This window comes from Erythrolamprus reginae, chromosome 3, assembly GCF_031021105.1.
Source record: "Erythrolamprus reginae isolate rEryReg1 chromosome 3, rEryReg1.hap1, whole genome shotgun sequence".
Lineage (NCBI taxonomy): Eukaryota > Metazoa > Chordata > Lepidosauria > Squamata > Dipsadidae > Erythrolamprus > Erythrolamprus reginae.
In genome coordinates this window covers 186,833,429-186,855,228 of record NC_091952.1, presented here as the reverse complement: position 1 = coordinate 186,855,228, position 21,800 = coordinate 186,833,429, and positions in this window count along the sequence as shown.

The following is a 21,800-nucleotide window of genomic DNA, read 5'->3' as shown; positions in this document are numbered from 1 at the left end:
CACAAACCGTAACCATTGTCATCATTTAATGATCTTTTGCTGCAATTTATAAAGGTAATACTTTTATTTATTAAATTTATATGTTGTGCCTCTCATGGGGCGAGGTGTTAATGTTCATCTGTTCTGAAAAAGAATTATTAGATGCCATAAAAACAGAAGTGATATAGTGTTGAATCAAAGGCCTGAAGTCTACCATAAGTGGACAAGAGTTAAGAAAGAGGACTGACTTTGACATTGCCCCAATAGTGTTGGAGTAGAAAGTATGTGTGGGTTCTTTAGAAACATAGAAACATACAAGTCTGACAGCAGAAAAAGACCTCATGGTCCATCTAGTCTGCCCTTATACTATTTTCTGTATTTTATCTTAGGATGGATATATGTTTATCTCAGGCATATTTAACTTCAGTTACTGTGGATTTATCTACCAGGTCTGCTGGAAGTTTGTTCCAAGAATCTACTACTCTTTCAGTAAAATAATATTTTCTCATGTTGCTTTTGATCTTTCCCCCAACTAACTTCAGATTGTGTCCCCTTGTTCTTGTGTTCACTTTCCTATTAAAAACACTTCCCTCCTGGACCTTATTTAACCCTTTAACATATTTAAATGTTTCAATCATGTCCCCCCTTTTCCTTCTGTCCTCCAGACTATACAGATTGAGTTCATTAAGTCTTTCCTGATACGTTTTATGCTTAAGACCTTCCACCATTCTTGTAGCCCGTCTTTGGACCCTTTCAATTTTGTCAATATCTTTTTGTAGGTGAGGTCTCCAGAACTGAACACAGTATTCCAAATGTGGTGTCACCAGCACTCTATATAGCGGGATCATAATCTCCCTCTTCCTGCTTGTTATACCCCTAGCTATGCAGCCAAGCACCCTACTTGCTTTCCCTACCGCCTGACTGCACTGTTCACCCATTTTGAGACTGTCAGAAATCACTATCCCTAAATCCTTTTCTTCTGAAGTTTTTGCTAACACAGAACTGCCAATACAATACTTGAGAATTCCTTTTCCCCAAGTGCATTATTTTACATTTGGAAACATTAAAACTGCAGTTTCCATTGCTTTGACCATTTATCTAGTAAAGCTAAATCGTTTACCATATTACAGACGCCTCCAGGAATATCAACCCTATTTCACACTTTAAAGTCATCGGCAAATAGGCAAACCTTCCCTACCAAACCTTCCCCTATGTCACTCACAAACATATTAAAAAGAATAGGACCCAGAACAGACCCTTGTGGCACACCGCTTGTAACCTGTCTCTGCTCAGAATACTTGCCATTAACAATAGACTCTGGCCTATACCATTTCTGACAAGTGCCTGTCCGGTCTCTTATTGAAAGCCCCTAGTGATGAAGCACCTTTCTTCTGAAGGCAAACTGTTCCAATGGTTGATTGTTGTCACTGTCAGAAAATGTCTCCTTATTTCTAGGTTGACATGATCTTTTCCTGAGAGGAGGCTGCCTGTCAGGACAAAGCCATTTTATTTGGAGTCTTTGGCCTGCCACACTCTATATTATTCTATTGTGGGAAAATGGGAGGGGGGATTGCATGAAGTTGTTACTTTTGTAGCCATAACAAATTCCTTTCTAGAAAGCCAAGTTCATCCTTTGTCTCTATGCCTCTGCACCTGCAAGAAAGGAGATGGGTGGACTCTGCCAGCAGGGCATTTGGAGATTGGAGAATGTGGTAGATTTGTGGGTGTGGGGACAAGTATTTGAATTTTCAGTTGAATGGTGAAACCCTGGGGACTTCAGATTCGAGTTTTATCCTGATTTACCAACCTGGCTCTAATAATAAATTGGGACTTTGAGGAATACTTAGACTGAGACTCTGATTTTGGATGCTATTTGGAACCCTGACATTTTCCTAGATTTTTTCCCATCCATTGTTCATTGTTTGACCTTTGGGTGCTTTGGGGAAATAGGTTGTCCCTCTCATCTCTGTGAAAGCCCCTCAAATATTAGAACACTGCTATCATGACACCCTTGGTCTTTCTCATCACTAGACTAGACATCCCCAGTTCCTGCAACCATTCATCATATGTTTTAGCCTCCAAGTCCCAAATCAGTTCAAATAAAAGTCTCAAAGTCTTTAAAGTAACATACCACTTTTGCCTTCTTCTAAAATTTCTTGCACTGGTTGGAATGAAAAGCTGATTCAGTGAGGGCTGTTCCTTTTTCAAGTTGCTACTGAGCTCTTGGCAAAGCTTCAATCTCCAGGCAGGACTCCTACCACAACATGCTGTTCACCATAGTTTGTGGTCCTGGACTGCTTATAATAGCTGTCAATATTCAGATGTCACCTGTGCTTCCTTGTCTATAGACTGTTTGCTTCACTTTTCTTCATTCTCCCTGTTGTATCATTTTCTTCTGTAAGGTTGGGTAGAATGAAGCTACCTCTGAACATCAGCACATCTTTGAAATCACCAAGATGTGGTTCAATTAGAAAGGTACCTGGAACACCACCTTGTGGTGTACTCACTAGCTTGTGAGTACAGATCTGAGAAAATGAGTGAATGTCTGAGGGAAGGGGGAAGATTGTCTTTATGGCTGCAGATCCTTTCAAGAAGACCAGAAAGCACCCTAACTCACACCCTCATATAGTGTGAAAATAGATGGTATGTAGTTATTAGAGCCTCCTGCTTTTGTGCAGAGGTTGCTGTTGCAAGCACATCTATATCACAAAATTGGGTTGTCCATCTTGCCCTTTTTGACCTCCCCACATAACTATTGGTATAGTATTTGTCAGTACTACGTACATAACTGGTTGGGTTTGGCAATATATAACACAAACCAACAATGTATGCTTTAAAATGTATTGAAACACTATTGCTTTAAGAGTTAGTGTTAGGGATTGCCATAAGAGGTTCTCCCTCTGCTATTTTCTATTATGTTCTCCATGACTGCAGAAGAAACTGTGTATTAATAAATGTTGGTTTATATAGTTGTAAGCTGAACTAGTAAGACTTAATAATTTTGTATATGTATTGACTGATTTAACTGTGTATGACTAGGACTGTTCTTGACTAAGATATTTGCCAAAGTAAATAATATTTTATATACTTAATGTATCTGGATTGCATTACTGAACCATTACTCATATCTCTGGGTTATCAGCTGGATATCTTCTAGATCTCCATATTTCCTCTGTGTGCATGTAACTTTACCAACTCAGAGATCACTCTGCACACTCCTTAACAGTATTAAAATACACACATCCCTCAAAGAACCCCATCGGAATAAAATGATTGCAACCTCCTGTAAGTAACAAGCAAGACAGAGATGCCCTATACCAGGGATCCCCAAACTTGGCAACTTTAAGACTTGTGGACTTCAACTCCCAGAATTCTCCAGCCAGCTATGCTGGCTGGAGAATTCTGGGAGTTGAAGTCCACAAGTCTTAAAGTTGCCAAGTTTGAAGACCTCTGCCCTACACTTTAGGAGTTAATGTATTTCAAAGGGTCTTGTCCATTAGTGGGTTCTAAAACCCGTAGCTGCAGGTGAGTGTGCGTATGATGCTTCTTGGGTGAGTGGGTGGAGCCTTCTGCCACCAATGCTACCGGTTCAGAGAACTGGGCTGAACCAGTAGCAACCCACCGCTGGTCTTGGCTACCATGAGAAGGCACATCTGTGTCCCTCCATTACCTAATTCTTATGCAGAATGGGGATTCTCTGTAGCTCCTCTGAAGTACAGCTTGGGCTGAATCTGAGTAGGAGAGGCGATCCTTTGAGTACACAACTATAAAGCTATTTAGCCTCAATTCAAAAGAGATCTGAATAGGTTTGTTTGCTTGTTTGTTGGTTAAGCCCACTCAATCATTGGCCTTAAATACACTTAACTTTCTATTGGAACTGTAGATCTTTATTAGATTTCAGGCCATTTTAGTGAATGAACATTTGTCCCGTATTTCAGAAGATGCTGAGAAGGAAGAGGTGAAATGAACAATCCGATGGCATTCCTGGTCCAATAGAAAGGGACCTCAAAAAGAGGCATTTTGACATCCACTCCACTACTTACTTTTTTTTCTCTCTCTCCAAACCATATTGCCTTATGACTGAAGGAGATGTTCTCTAATTAGAAGTGAATTATACAGTTTCCTATATTATGCTTAATTAAAGAATGAGCAAATAGTTGTGACAACTGGCATGATGGTTATTTTGTACCATTTTGGGCTTTGCTGTAGCTACAAAAGGGGCATGCAATCAGCAGTTGCCTTTAAAAAAGAGCAGTTAGAATAAAATGATTAGTTTAATCAATTTGGACCTATTTTCCCAAACAAATGGAACAACTCAAATAGCACTCTCTTTTTAGATTGAAGGGCCATGCATTTCCAAACAGCAGACATATTTAGAAACCATCCCTTCTTTATAACAGGGGGAAATTGCTTCATTTCACATAATTAACAGTTATTACATTGACTAAAGAATTGGGGGAATTGTTTGTCTCTTGTCAGTCACCAATTTTCACTCAATATTAAGGGTGTGCTGTTATTTTATTCTTTTTACAGAAAGAGATCATTTACAATGTTTCCTGAAAATGCCTCCACATGTCTGAATATTCCAAAGACATGTTTTGCTAATGATGAATGATTGGCAATTTGCAGATAATAGGAGCCAACACAGTTTCCCTTCTGAACATCCTTTTCCCAGTCTTGCTATCTATCCAAGCAGGAAAGAGGTTATAAAAGGGTAGGGTAGTAAATAGGCAAAGTTCAACCTTGCAACTAGGGAACAGGCATTGAAATGAAGCATCTCTAGACCAAATAGTAGGACAAAAAATTATTGGGACCCCAGAATTTCAGAGATGCATTCCATATCATCAAGATTTAAACCATTGGCATGAACTGGAAGACGTAAAAAACATCCAAGGAGTTTAGCACAAATTTACCACTGCAGAAAGTAACTTTATTTTGACTTGTGGGTTCACATTCTTTGAGGAATGGTCTCCAAACTTGACAACTTTAAATCTTGTGGACTTCAACTCCCAGAATTCCCCAGCCAGATTCTAGAAGAATCAAAATGTATTTTCTGTCATCTTGTATAATGATCCTGGATTACCATATTTTTCAGAGTACGTTAGTTTTGGGGGAGGAAAATAGGGGAAAGAATCTGCTTACCAGGTATTCATCTGGCTAGGGTCCTTAGCCAACACATTATTTTATCCCCTGGTTAGGGCTTTAAAAAAACTTTATTTGGAGAGAGTAACAATGAAAGAGCTTGCAAGTCAGTAAGAGCTGGAAACATTGTTAGCACCTAGAAAGAAATATTCGGAGCAAGTAGAGCAATGGAAAAACACCCAGCAAAAACTTAGGGCTTGGAAAACATTCTTCGCAGAGAGAAACAATGAAAGCTGGTAAGCTGGTAAGAGCTGGGAACATAGTTAGCACCTCATTATGGGTGGAGAGAAACATTCAGAGCAAGTAGGGAATGAAAAAAACAAAACAAAGCAAAACTACAAAGACAGGGTTTGGAAAACATTCTTAGCAGAGAATAACAATGAATGAGCTTGCAAGCCGGTAAGAGCTGAGAACATCTTTAGCACCTGGTTAGAGCTGGAAGAAAAACTTATTTGGAACAAGTTAGAGCAATGAAAAAAACCCTGCAAAGACTTAGGGTTTGGAAAACATTCTTCGCAGAGAGAAACAATGAAAGAGCTTGTGAGCTGGTAAGAGCTGGGTACATTGTTAGCACCTCGTTATAGCTGGAAAGAAACATTCAGAGCAAGTATAAAATGAAAAAAAAAACTTCAAAGACAGGGCTTGGAAAACATTCTTTGCAGAGAGTAACAATGAAAGAGCTTGCAAACCGGTAAGAGCTGGGAATATCATTAGCACCTGGTTAGGGCTGGAAAGGAACTTATTCGGAGCAAGTTAGAGCAATTTTTAAAAGTCTGCAAAAAACCTGGGGCTTGGAAAACATTATTTGCAGAGAGAAATAATGAAAGAGCCTGCAAGGTAAGAGCTGGGAAGATCGTTAGCAGCTATACTCAAATTATCAGCCTCTTTTAGGGAAGAAATAGGTGTGTCTCATACTCCGAAAAATATGATACTTCATTTTCTTATCTATGGTTATAATATTGACAAGGTTTCCCAGGTTTAATTTTAGTGGATGGCTTCATGAGACAAGGAGAACATTTTCTCTCTCCATTTTTATACTAGAAATGGTGGGTTGTTGTTTTTTTTAATCTAGATCATTTGTTCTCTTATTTGTTTCAAGCTCAAATCTAGTTTGGCCAACTTATCAGTGAGTGGGATAGATTTGTACAATGTTATAATTTGTGATGAGGAGTGAGTGAATTTTGTTATAACAGTATAGGTGGTGCCTTAGAGATGTTACAGGTTTGGTTCCAGACTACCACATACCTGTTTTTCTCTGAAAATAAGACCAGATCCTATTTTCTTTTGGGCCCAAAATAAGCATTAGAGCTTATTTGGGAGAGGGATCTTCCTCCTCCATTTATTAAAAGCCCACTTTTTTTGCTTGCTCACAGAATATCAGTGTCATATGCATCCAGCAGTGATTTTCCTCAGGGCCCCGCAGCCAGGCCTCTCACACCCCAACACATACCTTACCTTGCAGTGATGGCTCCAGCAGCCCCATCCATCAGAACCCTGTGTGACCACTGGCCCACTTCTGCTTCTGGTGATGCCATGAGGTGAAGCAGGGAGGTGGAGCTGCCCCATGTGCCCTGCAATGGCTTAATTCAGGGGCCCCTCAGCCAGGTAATAGCACCTGCTTCACCTCACAGCTGTGGTACCAGCACACCATCCAGTCTCCTGCACTGTTGTGGCCATGAGCAAATAGAATTGGGTCAGCAGCCACAGGGGCTTCTGCTGCACATGGCTGCGGATGTCAGGGTATGGGTGGCCTGGCTGTGAGGGGCCCTGATATAAGCTGGTGCAGGGTGCATGAGGCAGCTCCACAACCACCTGCATTGCAAGCAACCAGATGGAATGGGGGGCAGCCAGCTGTGCATCCTCTTAAGTAGGGCTTATTTGGGGTAGGGCTTGTTGTGTTTGGGCCTGGGCCAGCCGTTGCTCCCACAGATGGGAGAGATGCGGCACACACTGAATGCGAAAGCCTGGCTGACAGCCAGGAAGATGTGGCAGACAGCCAGGAAGATGTGGCAGACAGCCAGTAGGACGAGGCCACTGGTATGCAGGATTCAGCAGACATCCCAGGGGATTTGACATACAGTCCCTTAGACAGTCTTTCGTCTCTGGATTCTTCTGCAGATCAATATATTGATCTGCATAGCAGAAGACCTATGCAGAGAAGGGATCGACTGAAGGAGTATTACAAGTCATCATCGTAGCACCTGGGCTGGGTGTGGTTCTTATACTGAGGGCTGGGTGTTGTTTCCTTAATGAGGGATAAAGGGATAAAAGGGAGACAGAGGCCCAAGGCAAACTGTGGCTGTTTATCTGTGTTATTTTGTGGTTCCTGCTCTGAAGTTTCTGTTCCGTGCCGTTGGAGTTTTCAACCCAGCTTTTTCAGACAACTGGGAGGTGAAAACTCTGGGACTTGCTGTTTGCTTCAAAGATTCAAAAGGGCTCCTGAAACGTCTTTGCTCATTCCAGGTTGTCTTTGTTCATTTTTCCCTGTGTTTTTGTATGCGGCTGAAGTAAGCCTTGCACTATCATTGTTTTTGGACACTAAGAACTGTTTTGAGTAACCCTTTTTTGTTTATTTAATACAAGTTTGCTGATTAGCAGAGCATGTGTGTGTTTGATTTCTTTTCCTTGGACTATTACGCATTGCCTGAGCCAGTCAGGCAGAACAGGGCTTATATTAGGCATGCATATAAAAACATGCTGGGGCTTGATTACTTGATTAGAGGAACTAGTAGGTATGAAGATTGTTTTAAAAGTTAGATATTTAGGGTTGTACATCTCCATGAAATGTAGCTCCCTAAAGAAAGACAAATATGAAAGAATATAAATAAGGACCTTGAAAAATGGTCAAAACCTCAATTATCCCTCATGGGTAAAATTGCAGCAATTAAAGTTAACATCCTACCCAGGATATTATTCCTACTCCTGGTTGCTCCAATAAAATTGAACAAAGCCTTTTTTTACCACTATTAACAAAATGATCACAAATTCATAAGGCTAAAAATAAAAGCAAGGATCAAAACAAAAGTGCTACAGGATCATAGGAAGAGGGGAGGATTTGGCTTCCCAAACTGGGAACTTTACCACCAAGCCACAACACTATTTCTATTTCTGAGGAGTAGATTCTCCTCAGAAATAGAAGGCTACTAATTCTAGAAAGATTTAACTTACAAATGGTTTGGCATGCCTTCCTATGGGGAGAAAATTATAAAATACAAACTTACTTTCATCAACATTATATAAGGAAAAGCCTCCTGGATACATGGATAGAAATAAAAAAGCATCATTATCACAACATCCTCAAATGGATATTGTTAATGGAAACAATAATACAGTGGTACCTCATCTTACGAACGCCTCTTCTAACGAACTTTTCAAGACACGAACCCAGTGTTTAAGATTTTTTTGCCTCTTCTTCAGAACTATTTTTACCTTATGAACCCAAGCCACTGCTGCTGGGATGAAGGGGTTTCTTTTTCCCCCCTTTTTTGAAGAAAGAAAAGGGAGGGGCGGCTTGGAGGGGGAAAAGACTGCATTTAAATAACTAGGAGAACAGCGTGTTTGCAGGCACTGAAAGGGTGTCTTTTGAAGAAAGAAAAGGGAGGGGCGCCCCCTTCCCTTTCTTCCTTCCCTTTAGCCTAGCCTTGCTTCTTCCACCCACCTCCTTTAGCTGCTCCTCCCTGCCCTCTGTTCGCCTCCCTTCTAAAGTTTGGGATTTTCCTGAAGGATTTTCATGCATTACATTTGCTTTTTCATTGATTCCTATGGGAAACATTGTTTCATCTTACGAACTTTTCACCTTACGAACCTCCTCCTGGAACCAATTAAGTTCGTATCATGAGGTACCACTGTATATCCGAATCTTCTAGATTCTAACAAAATAGTAACATATGTTTTCGGAGAGGGGTGGCATACAAATCTAATAAATTATTATTATTAATTAATTAAATTATTATATGACCACCTTTTACATGAATATTAAGAGTTGATACCAAAACAAACACTTAAAGAAAAGGGAATCAACCTCAATTGGTGGCACTACCTGCAGGTGCAATCAAAATTTAAAGATGACAAAATTAAATATGGATTTTAAAAAAATAGTAACCTGAATAGGATTCTTCTGGGTATGGATGAAAAATTGATATCTAAATTATACAACGTTCTTCTGTAATGCATCATGATAGATGAAGAAGTAAAAGAATCTATGATTGCATGGACTCAAAATTTTGGGCCTCAATAAATTAAACCAAATGGGGGGAAATTTCAAATGCAAACTAACACTGGCAATATCCTATAAGGAAAACATGCATAAAATGTTCTACCAATGGCATCTCCCTCTGGTGTGACTGACCAGAATGTTTCCAAAACTCTCACCCAATTGTTGGAAATGTTCAAAAAGTATAGGAACTTACTATCATTTATGGTGGACTTGTCCCAGAGTGAATAGTTTTTTGGATAAAGATAAAAATCTGTCTTGAACAAATCACAGCACAATTGATTCTTTTAAAACCAGAGCTTTTCCTTCTGGGCATCTTTAGAGAGAAGATTACAAAAGAGGACAGATACATAATTCTACATCTCCTAACAGTGGCTAGAATACTATTCGCTCAAAATTGGAAAAAGGACTCAATGCCATCTACCTTAAACTTTGTCAATAAAGCATTAGAATGTGTGGAATTGACTAAAATGTCTTTGGAAATCCAAAATAAGGATAAAACCCAATTTTATAAAATATGGGACAGGTGATACAATTGGCTTAATCAAAATAACTATCTAAAATTATAAAAATTATAATTCCTGATTTAACACAATATAAAGAACAATTAACCGCATAGACTGGAAGGAACTGACTGGAAAAATGTAATTTTACAAGTTAATTAATAAATGAATGGATCTGACTAATCTACCTGTTGCTGAACTAACATAAAGGCTAGAATGAATGTTAAAGTTATCTGAAATATACATAAATAATGTTTCAATAGAATCAAATAAGAAATGAATTACATCAATGTAAATAAAATATATAAGTTTACAAACCAACTAATAAGTTGGCAAATTTAAGTATTTTATTTAGAAACATAGAAACATAGAAGTCTGACGGCAGAAAAAGACCTCATGGTCCATCTAGTCTGCCCTTATACTATTTGAAGTTGAATTGACAGATATGAATTGTACTAATAAAAATACTACCATTTTAGGATGCATAAGATAATTATTTATTACCGAAAGGCTGTAGAGGATAATGGTCAACAGGATGGTTGACATTTCTATTGATTGTCTTCAATATAAATATTTATGCAGATATATTTGTGTATATCTATCTGTACTTGTAATTTTTGTGTTTGTATGTTTGGTTTTTGGTTTGTTTGTCTTTTTATGTGTATATTTAATAAAGACTATATAGATAGGTCTTGTTTTCAAGAAAACATGATATCTCACATTGTGAATATCACAATAATAGAAGTTGCATGAATTCTGCTGGTTTCACAGTGCATATAAAAGTTATGTTTACACTATATTGTGGTCTGTTAAGTGTGCAATAACATTCTGTCCCTTAGATTATCTACAGTTGACCTATCCAGATTCCTAAGAGGTCAGTAAGGGTGCACTAGAGTACAAGTACACTAGAGTGCCTTCCGTCCCCTGTCCTATTGCTCTCGTATATCTCCTATATCTTTCTTCTATTCCTATATCTCTTCTTCTACTCTTTCATTGATATATTCTATTACTATATCTTCTTTTCTATTATTTCTTAGATATATTTTACTATGAGTATCTCCTCTATAACCTTCATCATGTATTTTACTATGTGTATATAGATATATACCCACTAAAACCCTCATTGTGTATTGGACAAAATAAATAAATAAAATAAATAAATAAATAAAACCTCATGTACACATCTTGGTTGAAAACACTTTATTGCTAAAATATGGTAATTGACATCTACCCTTTCGCTGAATCATAATCTTTTTGTCTTGTTAAAAAAATTGCACAGTATCTGTGAAGCACAATATATTGAAGCTTAGTAAAATGAAATATACCTGAAGCTTCTTGTCGATGGTCAATCTGTCAATTTAGAGATTTTCAAGATAAGACCAAATGAAGGGGGGAAAAGAAAAAACAATCCACAAGCTATGATTTCTTATTTCCGGTGTAATCCACATAAACTAGAACGAGGCAATATTCCTCTAAAATTTTATTTTCCTCATATTTTCTCAATTTTCCTCCATCTGGATGAAACTTCTTGATTCTGAATCAAGAATCTTTCCTATAAGAATCTTTCCAATTCAGTTTGATATTGTTATTCTTCTTCAATTCTGCACAGTACTGCCTTGCAAATAAAAATGTAGAGCACTTAATCCACAACAACATTATAAAGTCCTGTTAAATTTTAAACCCAAATACACTAACTTTGCTGGTTTAGGATATAAATTATTTGTGTTGAAGGAGCTGCATTGAACTCAAGTGGGTTGATTTTTTTTAAAAAGCCAGTAAGAACTTAAGTTTCCTATGCTGCATATGTAAACCCAAATCTAAATTTGCTGCATGTATAGAATATCAACTCTATTTTATTCTCTTTTGACAAGTTACATGCAATCCAATTGTTTTTAACTCTAAATCCTTGGCACACAGCGATTTTCTCCAAACTAAATTAGTTGCTTGATGCATTAGCACAGTATTAATTTCAAGTGCTTTGACATTTTTATAAACTATTACACTGCACACTTTTAATCAACAGTGCTTGGACTCTTATCAGTGTGCTTAGCTAAAATACATTGATTAAGATGCCCCTAATGGATTATCAGATATTATCTTTCATGCAATTTGTAAAGAATTAAGTTAATAATTTTCCAATCTGTGATCTTAGAAAATTTGGTTTCCTTTAGTAAGATATGATTTATAGCCAGAACAAATGAAGTTTTTCCATATAATCTGAGGATTAAATTTTAAATGCACTTAAGGCATAAAGAATTAAAAGAATATTGATAGGACAACATCCAGATTTTCCCAGATGTCTCAGACTTTAATAGGAATAAGCCTTTAATAACTACTAGTACATAGTAAAATGAATATTCATTTGTGTGACAATTTTTTAAAAACATACTGAATTATTTAGAGTTCAAATTCTGCCCAAGATTATTTATAACAACAGTAAACTGCAATAATATGAACACATTAAATCTTGAATGTAAACATAAATTTTAAATGTGAAAATGTAGTACAGAAAAATGATTAATCTTCACTAAATATATAAAGTTAACATAAATTGTACACTTTTCTTTTCGAAATCTTTCTGGTAGGCTTTTTTGTTTTCCATCTCTCATATCCCTTTGCTCTTCTAGAATTGCATAAAAATTCAGTAGCAATTTCCATAAATTGTCAGGAAGCAAATACAAATTGAGCTCAATTATACAATGTTATTAGAAATCTTGGGTTTTTCACGTACTCTGTTGTGCAGAAGTTGCCATGTAAATTGATTTTAAAGTAAGCTCTGTCAGTATTTATGTATTCATTGTTATTTTAAAAAAATATAAATGTTTATTGTTTAAAAGAAAAAAGAACATGCACAATGTATTTACAAATGTAAGTTACAATATACAAACTAAGACATACATAATAGCAGCAAAAAAATAAAAAAATTTAAAAAGGAAAAGAAAGAAACATATCAAAAAAACAAAATCCATAGTTTTTACTTATATCTTTCCGTATCTTACACAGTTATTCATATCATTTAATGTATTTACATTCTCATATTTGGTGTTTTGTAATTTTTATCATTAATATTACAATTATTAATATTACATAGTTAATACTGTAGTTAATTCACTTCACACTTCACCTTTATATAATAAACAGTTTCCAATTCTAAACTTTTCTATCTATCATGTATTATTGTCTATTCAGTTTTTCCATCTCTATAGATTCTCATTAATATCACCTCTATGCAATGTATTTTATTTGTTTTTCTTTGTTTTATCCAACCATTTATACCATTTGTCCCATATTTTGCAGTAGTCTGAATCTCCTTTTTCTTTTATTCTCATTGTTAGTCTATTCATTTCTGCCACTTCAAATATTTTGTTTATAACAGTGATGGCAAACCTTTTTTTTCCCCTTGGTTGCTGAAAGAGCATGTGTGTGTGCTGTTGTGCATGTGCAAGGGCCACACCCATAATTCGATGCCTGGGGATGGTGAAAACAGCTTCCCCTGCCTTCCAGATGCCCTCTGGAGGCTGGAAACGGCCCATTGCTCGACTTCTGGTGGGCCCAGTAGGCTCATGTTTCACCTTCCCCAGGCTCCAAAGGCTTCCCTGGAACCAAAGGAAGGTAAAAATCCCTCCCCTATCTCTCCGGAGGCTGTCTGAAAGCCAAAAATGCCCTCCCAGAGACTCTGTGCAAGTCAAAAATCAGCTGGTCAGCACATACATGCATGTTGGAGCTGAGCTAGGGCAATGGCTCATGTGCCAGCAGATATGGCTCCATGTGCCACCTGTGGCACCTGTGCCATAGGTTCGCTATCACTGGTTTATAACCTGTAGGTTGGTGGGAGCTGCAAACAAATGGACAGCACTGGAAATTATCCACTTAGATTTCCTAAGATGCAATGGGATTTGCCAGAATCACTGAATTTGTTAAAGGTTTTGTTTTATTTATCAAGGATAACTTGATAAATATTTTAAGGTATATCTTGAGCCACGCCATCACCTCTACCATCATGGATCACTTTGTGGAAGGATAGAAATAACCTTTAAAATTGTTAATAAATCTAGTAAACCAGAACTAGATGCAATTCCTCTTAGTCTTCTGATTCTGAAGGTCAGCATCTGTACCAATGTTTGGAATTAGGAGAGTTGGCAACTGTTCATGTAGTTTATCTGTAAGATAGAGGTGGGTTCTAACTTACCTTGTTACCTGTTCACTTTCTCCCATGCCACATGGCCCTGCCCAGCAAAGGGCTACCCAAATTTTTACTACCACACTGTGGGCGTGGCTTATGCAGGACATCCTGCATTTTCTTTAACATCTTTCAGTGAAAATTAGGTGCTCTGGGGTGGAGCACCAATTTTGCTACCCCACTGTGCCCGTCCGGTTTGGGCAGCAGCCCACCCTTGGCCCTGCCTCATGGGCGTGCATGTGCTTTGCTTGCCCAAGCATGCACAGTGCTGAATATTCTGAAAAAAATCCCCCAAAAGCTGAAAACAAGGTACCAATGCATGCACAGTACTGGAAACCTGGCTTCTGCACATGCACAGAAGAAGAAAAAACATGGAGAAAATGTCAAAATGTTAAAAAAGATGGCAGTGCCCACAGATTGGCATCAACTGAACCGGTTCCGTGGTGTCATAATGACATCACCAAAGTTTTGCTACTGGTTCGGTTAAACCTGTGCGAACCAGGAGGAACCCACCTCTGCTGTACTACTACTCTTTTTTCTTACCAGGAAAAGCACCAAAATGGAGCAAACATCATTCAGAAATATTTTTCTTTCTTATCCTAATATTATGGGAATAAATCACTAGATCATAATAATGGGCTAAGGCCATTATTCTAAAAACTTCACTACATGGGAGTTGCTGCATTTTTATATCATTGTGTCGTTGACTGATCCCACCACAAACTGTTCTCATCACTCCTAGAACCAGCAGATTATAAGGAGTCTGAAGAAAGGTTAAAAGACTCATTGTCAGTCAGGTAACATTATATTTATACAGTTGAGTCTGCTTAAAATGAGGAATAATGAACTGAAATGTGTCTTGAATCTTACTAGTATTCCAGCAATTTTAGAACATCGCACACAAAAAATATTGTTATGTACATTTTCTTCCTGTTGATCTTATTGGAATGCTGTGGCTGCATAGTTGGATAGTACTTTCAGTACATTTTAATTCCTTGCCCATTCTCTGAAGAGCTCCCAAATCTAGATACAAAACAGGGAACACCCTGATTAACAGCAACAATCATGGTGGATAGGGACCTGGGAATACCATACAATACAATCCATTTTTAAATCCACATTCTATCAGATTAGAGGAAATAATGAGGCCTCATTTGTTGTGGACAAAAAAATCATCTTTTTATGCAATTATAATTCAGCAATAACTCATTTAGCATCCATGAAGTAAAAGTTGTTAAACATTGATAACATCAATTTTACATCAGGCTCACTGAATCGGTAGTTGCAAGGACTGGCTCACCCACCCCACCCTGTCCCTCCCAGGAGTTTCCATGCAGCCCAGTTTGAATGCCAGGTAAGTGCAGGTCCCATGTAGAGGCTATGGGAGGGTGAAAAATGGCCCTATTGAGAATGAGGCCTCAGAAATGAGGCCTCTAGAGGGCCTCCAGAGCCCAGGATAGGCCATTTTCATCCTCCTGAAGGCTCCAGGAAAACTCTGTAGTCTAGGGAGAGTGAAAATGCCGCCCCCCATCATGATGCAGGAGGGAGGCCTAGTAGGCCACACTTCCATAGCTACACCCACCCAGCAACCAGGCAGAGAACTGGTTGCTAACATTTTTGAATCCCACCCCTAAATGCACGTTATTAAGGACTCAGACTAGAAGCTATTTTAAAGGAACTTGGCTGAGTAACTATGGCTCTTTATGACATGTTGACAAGAAGGTTGAAAAATCAAGAAGAATCAGAATTTTATGAGGTTTGGCAAAAGGTATATATCTGGTGGGATACAAAGAAACAGAGATAACCTTATTTTTACATTATTTTAAACATATTTGTACTTAGTAGTTACCGTATATTGTATTAGACAGTGATTATTAACAATATAAAGATAAACTCCTTCTTTCCTCTTCTTCCATTTCTTCTTTTTTTCTTTCTTCATAGTTTATTTCAAGTTATAATTTTAACATTTCTATATATTTTTAAATATTTTAGATGTGTTTTTTACTTATTATCTTACAATTGATATATTCAAGTATTTTAAAATTAATGATAAAGTTAGGTTTTTTTTCTTTTTTACTTATTAAAAATATAAAGATGACTTCTACTTTGAGAGGAGCAATTGTTGCTCCACTAAATGTTACATATAATGTATGTTTTTTAATTTTAAATTTTGCAATTTAATAAAAAATATTATATTAAAAAAAAGGAGTCAGACTAGAAGCTATTTTAAAGGAACTTGGCTGAGTAACTATGGCTCTTTATGACTTCTGGATTTCAACCCAGAATTTCTGAGTCAACCATGCTTCAGATATCAACAAATATCTGTTTTTTTCTTGAGTTGTTTGTTTAGTTAATTGTATCCTCCTTTTGTTATTTTTATAAATAACTCAGGTGTTTTTGAAAAGGCAACTGGGTTTTCTTTTTCTTTTCTCCCTCTTGAAAACATCTTGCTTCTCATCTAAGAAGCTTCTTTCAGGGTGGAGGGGGGGAGAGTCCTGTTGCCTCTTACCATGACCTGGATGATTGAGAATGTCCATAGACATCAAGGTGGCAAACATATCCAACACATCTTCTTCTCCTATTGCCCACATAACAACAATCCTGTGAGATGAGTTGGTCTGAGAGAGAATGACTGGCATGAGGTCACCTAGTCCTGCCTTAGCCATGATTAAGTTTAGCTTGTCTCCTGCTTTCTAACTTGGTGCCTTAGCCCAGTGATTTTCAACCTTTTTTGAACCGCGGCACAATTTTTACATTTACAAAATCCGGGGGCACACCACCAACCAAAATGACACAAAATGACACTCTAAGACACTCTTCTCTATTTTTCCATCCCTGTCTCCCCTCCCCTGGTGTGTGTGTGTGTATACACACTCTTGAACCATTTCCAAAAACAGGTGAGGGGTGGGTTTTTCTCTCTCTTATTCTTTGGGTGCTTTTTATATATGTTTTAAATTAAGTCACTTCTCTCTCTCTCTCTTTTGTTTCTCTCTCTTTCCTCTCATTCTCTGTCTCAATCATTTTCTCATTTCTTTTTTCCCTCCCCTTTTTTGCTCATCTCTCTCTCTCTCCCTTCCTCTCATTCTCTCTCTCTCTCTCTCTTGCTTTATTTCACTCTCTTTTTCTTTCTCTCTTGCTTTCTCTCTCTCTCTTGCTTTCTCTCTCTCTTGCTTTATTTCTCTCTCTCTTTCACCTTCTCTCTCTCTCTCTTGCTCTCAGCAAAAAGTTGTGAAACCGGAACTTGAGCTTCCTTCTTCGCGGCACACTTGACTATGTCTCGCGGCACACTAGTGTGCCGCGGCGCACTGGTTGAAAAACACTGCCTTAGCCAAACTGACTCTCCAATTGCTGATTCTGCTGACTGTTAGATAACCTTATTGGACTTGACCTCTCAATATCATAAGAATTACCACTTTATAAAATTTCAGAAACAATGGCATGTAATTTCCTATGTTACATTGAATAATACTTGTGACTCAATGAGAGGAAACGAGTACATCTATAAATTATCTGCACAAAGTTGACATTTTGAATCCATTTTAATACATAAACTAATAGATCTGAGAACAAAGATCATAGCAACTACTTGTAAGGAGAGGGAAAGGCAATAATAATTGTACAATGAGCTGGCATGCAGCCAACTACCAGCCTAAATCAATTAGTTTCTGAGAACATCCCAGTTAATAAATTTTACACAGAGTTCTATGAATGTTTTATCTCAAGAGTCTGAGATTATAGATTGAAAAAGGCCAATTTGCAACTGGAATCATTTATTTCATCTTGTGATCTATTTTTCCTCCAAGGAGATCGAGGTGCCTTACCAGCTTCTCCATTTATCCTTGCAACAATCTTTAAGCTAGACTAGGTTGAGAAGAAACATTAAAATCAGTTCATTTACTAACTCAAAAACATGTTCTTTTTGTGGAAATAGGATGTCTGAGAGAAATAAATGAGTTTGTTCAATCCTTACTGAAATGTTCTTTTGAAAAAAGAAAAAAGAAAATCACAGATCAACCATGTTGACTTTGATTAATCTATGTCTTTACATAGGCATATCTGAAGAAATGTGCTTTCCCAAATAACCAATGTTGATGACATTTTCTGTCCTTTCAAAATTGTGATGCTTATTTTATTTTATTTTTTTAAAAGACAAAATCTTCCTGGTCCCTATTAGGTTCTCACAAGTGTCTTAGCCATGCAGACCATTATTTTGAAGAAATTATTGTACTATATTTGATTGAATAGGCAATGCTGGAGCTATCTATCAGAAACAAAAGGTCTCAATGCTACTGAAGGGAGGAGAGCTAACAAGGATATAGTAGCCCTCCAGATATAAAAAATGGTATTTTCTTTTTAAAAGTTCTCTCAAAAGCTCCTTTGGAAAAGCATCCATTTTAAATAATGGATTCACTTCTAAACATATGAAACAGTATACAGAGTAACAGCTGGATTTGGCTAAATATATCAAATATACAGCAATATATAAAACTTAATCACATCATTTATAGAGGAGCCGTTAAGCTCCAAATTGCATTGGATAGACATGTTTAAAGGAGGGTGTCACCTTAACAGTTGGCCCGTAGTGCTTCTTTGTATTAGTCTGGAACTAATTCTGCATCAGCATGAAATGAATTGGATTTGGTTCATAACTACCATTTGAATATTATTTAGCTCTTTACTGGGCCTACATCCAGAATGTCAGTCATAAATCACATTTGTTAATAGATTTGTCAGGGATACAGATATTCTTCTTACACTGTTCAGACAGAAAACTAGGCTTGATCCTAACAAGCTTCCTATCCCCTATTATCAAAAGTTGGGTAGACCAAAGAGAAATTGAAATGATTATTTGAGGAGATAATTTTTAAGGGCAAAGCCTTCAGCAAATGCTGGTATGTATGTATGTATGTATGTATGTATGTATGTATGTATGTATGTATGTATGTATGTGTTCTGTCGGGCTCTCTGGTAGACTTCTCCCAAAAATTCACAGGTACAAATTTCAGACACACACACGTTTGAAAATTCAAAACAATGTTCTTTATAATGAAAAGTCACTTAAACTAAGCCCTCTTTTGGTATAGCAAAGAGCACTAGTCTCCAAACAAACTGGTAATGACAAGTCCCTTATCAGTTCTGTGATACTTAGCTTGCAGCTGGGAGGCAATTCACAGTCCTTCTTCTTTCACAAAGTGAAACAACCTTTGCTCTGGTTTGGTTTCAAAGTGGGGAAAAATCAGCACCCAAAAGGTCAAAGTCAGTAAAGCAGTCATGAAACACAATGATCAGCTAATCCTCCACAATGGCCAAACCCACAGGATGCTATTTATAGCAGCCTCACTAATTACCACAGCCCCACCCAACCACAGGTGGCCTCATTTTCTTTGATAATAATCTCTCAGTTGTTGTTGCCTATGCATCGCTCTCCGCATGCGTGGCTGTATCATTAACTCTTGTTCTGAATCCAAGGAGGAGCTAGATAATTGATCTCCTCCTGAACTGTCTGCCACACTCTCCTCCTCCCTGTCACTCATGTCTTCTTGGTCAGAGGAGCCTTCATCAGCAGATTCCACAGGGGGCAAAACAGGCCTGCAGCATGTGGATGTCTCCCTCACATCCACAGTCCTTGGGGCAGGAGCTGGGCCAGAGCTAACCACAACAGTATGTATGTATGTATGTATGTATGTATGTATGTATGTATGTATGTATGTATGTATTTGCTGTATTTAATCAATTTATATATCCATCCATCTCAAATACATGGGCAGTTTACAATATTTTATACAAGAGTTTGGCCACTTGGTCCATTTACAAAATGATAAAACACACAATAGCCGGGAAAAATAACAATGGCTACTACTGCATAGGCAGGCCCTATCTAAAGCTGAAGCATAGGCCATGTCTTCAAGGCTTTATGAAAGACCACCACAATTTTGGGCCGATCTTATCTCTAGAATTATGATGATCCAGAAAATGGATGCCATTGTGGTAAAGACTTTTTCTGGACCATGTGACCAACCTCTTTAGGTGATGGTACCCAGGGTATACTTCTTCTGCCTAATCAAATAGGACAAGTAAAATTGTGGGGATCTCCTATGAAAGCTGGTGGTTCTGAGCATTAGTATGTTTGGCTACTTTCTTTCCAAAATGAAGGATTCTGATCTTTGTTTGACATATAGTAATCTCACCTAGTACAAAAACTGACATATATGAATTTTCCTTTTATATGTACTGGTATCTGTTGGTCCAGAACAGAAAAAAATATAACATTGGCTAATGCAGCAATGCCAACAATAGGGTCTTTCAGTAGCCAAACCTAGGATGCTTAAATATGTTGAGGGTGGGATGCTCTGGCTAGAAGTGTTAGCTAATGAACAGCAGTGGAACAATTGCTTGTTGTTTTAGCTTGTTATGAGAATTGTCACTTTGCAGTCTAGATCTTTTAATCCCACCTGGAATTCTCAACCAATTTTCTTGAGTATGCAATTGAAAATTTACAAAGATATCAACATAGAAATTAACATGGTGTTACTTGCTCCACTCAGTAATACAGGTGCCATCTGTCTGACAATACCTTGATTCTTTTTGAATAGGTGATTCTGGTGATAATCTCCAAACCCAGACCTTGACTTTGTCCTGTCCTTAAAAGGGTTACCATTTTGAATGAAGTCACTTTTGTCTAACTAGCAATTACCCTGTGTTCAAATCTCCCCCCCCTACACCCAAATTTGCAAAGGTTTCTGTGACATCACTTTAAGGCCTGTACGTTTACCTATTGTATGCTTTCGAACCATTAGCAAAATTTGTTTAAGATTGTTCCAGAATTCAAAAATGTAAATATATACTAAAAAAGCCTACTGGGTATGCATGCCAGTAAAATTAATCTCATTTGAGGAAATTCAGATAACATCTTCCAAGCCATAATAAAGATAACTTATATTCTTTGTGGTTTATTTTTACTTCTGAAGTTCTCAAGTAATTCCTCTGTAAAGTTATTCATCATGACTGAATTACATCAATAAGGGATCTTTATTATAATTATGGCAGTATTAAAATTATGATAGGACATCATTATTGGTTAAAGCCAAACTTCACTTTTGATATTAATTTCCCAAGATGGTGGCTTTTTTAAATTTTTGGTACAGTGTGTTTTCATTTTATGGCATCACTAAAAATGTTTGCAGAAATTTAATGGAAATTAAAGAAAAACAAATTAAAGACAGACTCAAGGAATATATTTCTTTATAGCATATAACTTGGATGTTCTCAGATAAATGACTATGTACTATGTTCTACTAAATAGTCTCCATCTTTGGTTACAAAGGAGAAAGTAGACTTTTAATATTATGATTTGATTCTTAAAGCTCTTTAACACTTGGGGTCTATAAATTCATTATGTTTAAATGAAAATATTGATATCTTCGATGATGTTTTATTGACAAAAAACATTTTTCTCCTTTCAAATTAGCGAACATTACATTCATCACTGTCATGGGTTATAAAACAATAAACTGTTGTCACCATACTGAACAGCTAACCACATTAAGCTATGTGATGACATCATTAAGCAAAGTAAAGAACATAATGAACAAAACAAGTGAAGTTCATTAGACTGGGTTACAAAAACGTACACTGCTCAGAAAACTATTATTTCTTATGACTGCTTAGAAATCTGACATACAATTATAATAAATAGCTACCGGTACCTATTTTTGCAAGCAGATGACTATATTATGGGGAAGTTTGATGTATGTTCTGTAATTGCTGAAAATTTCTGAAATTT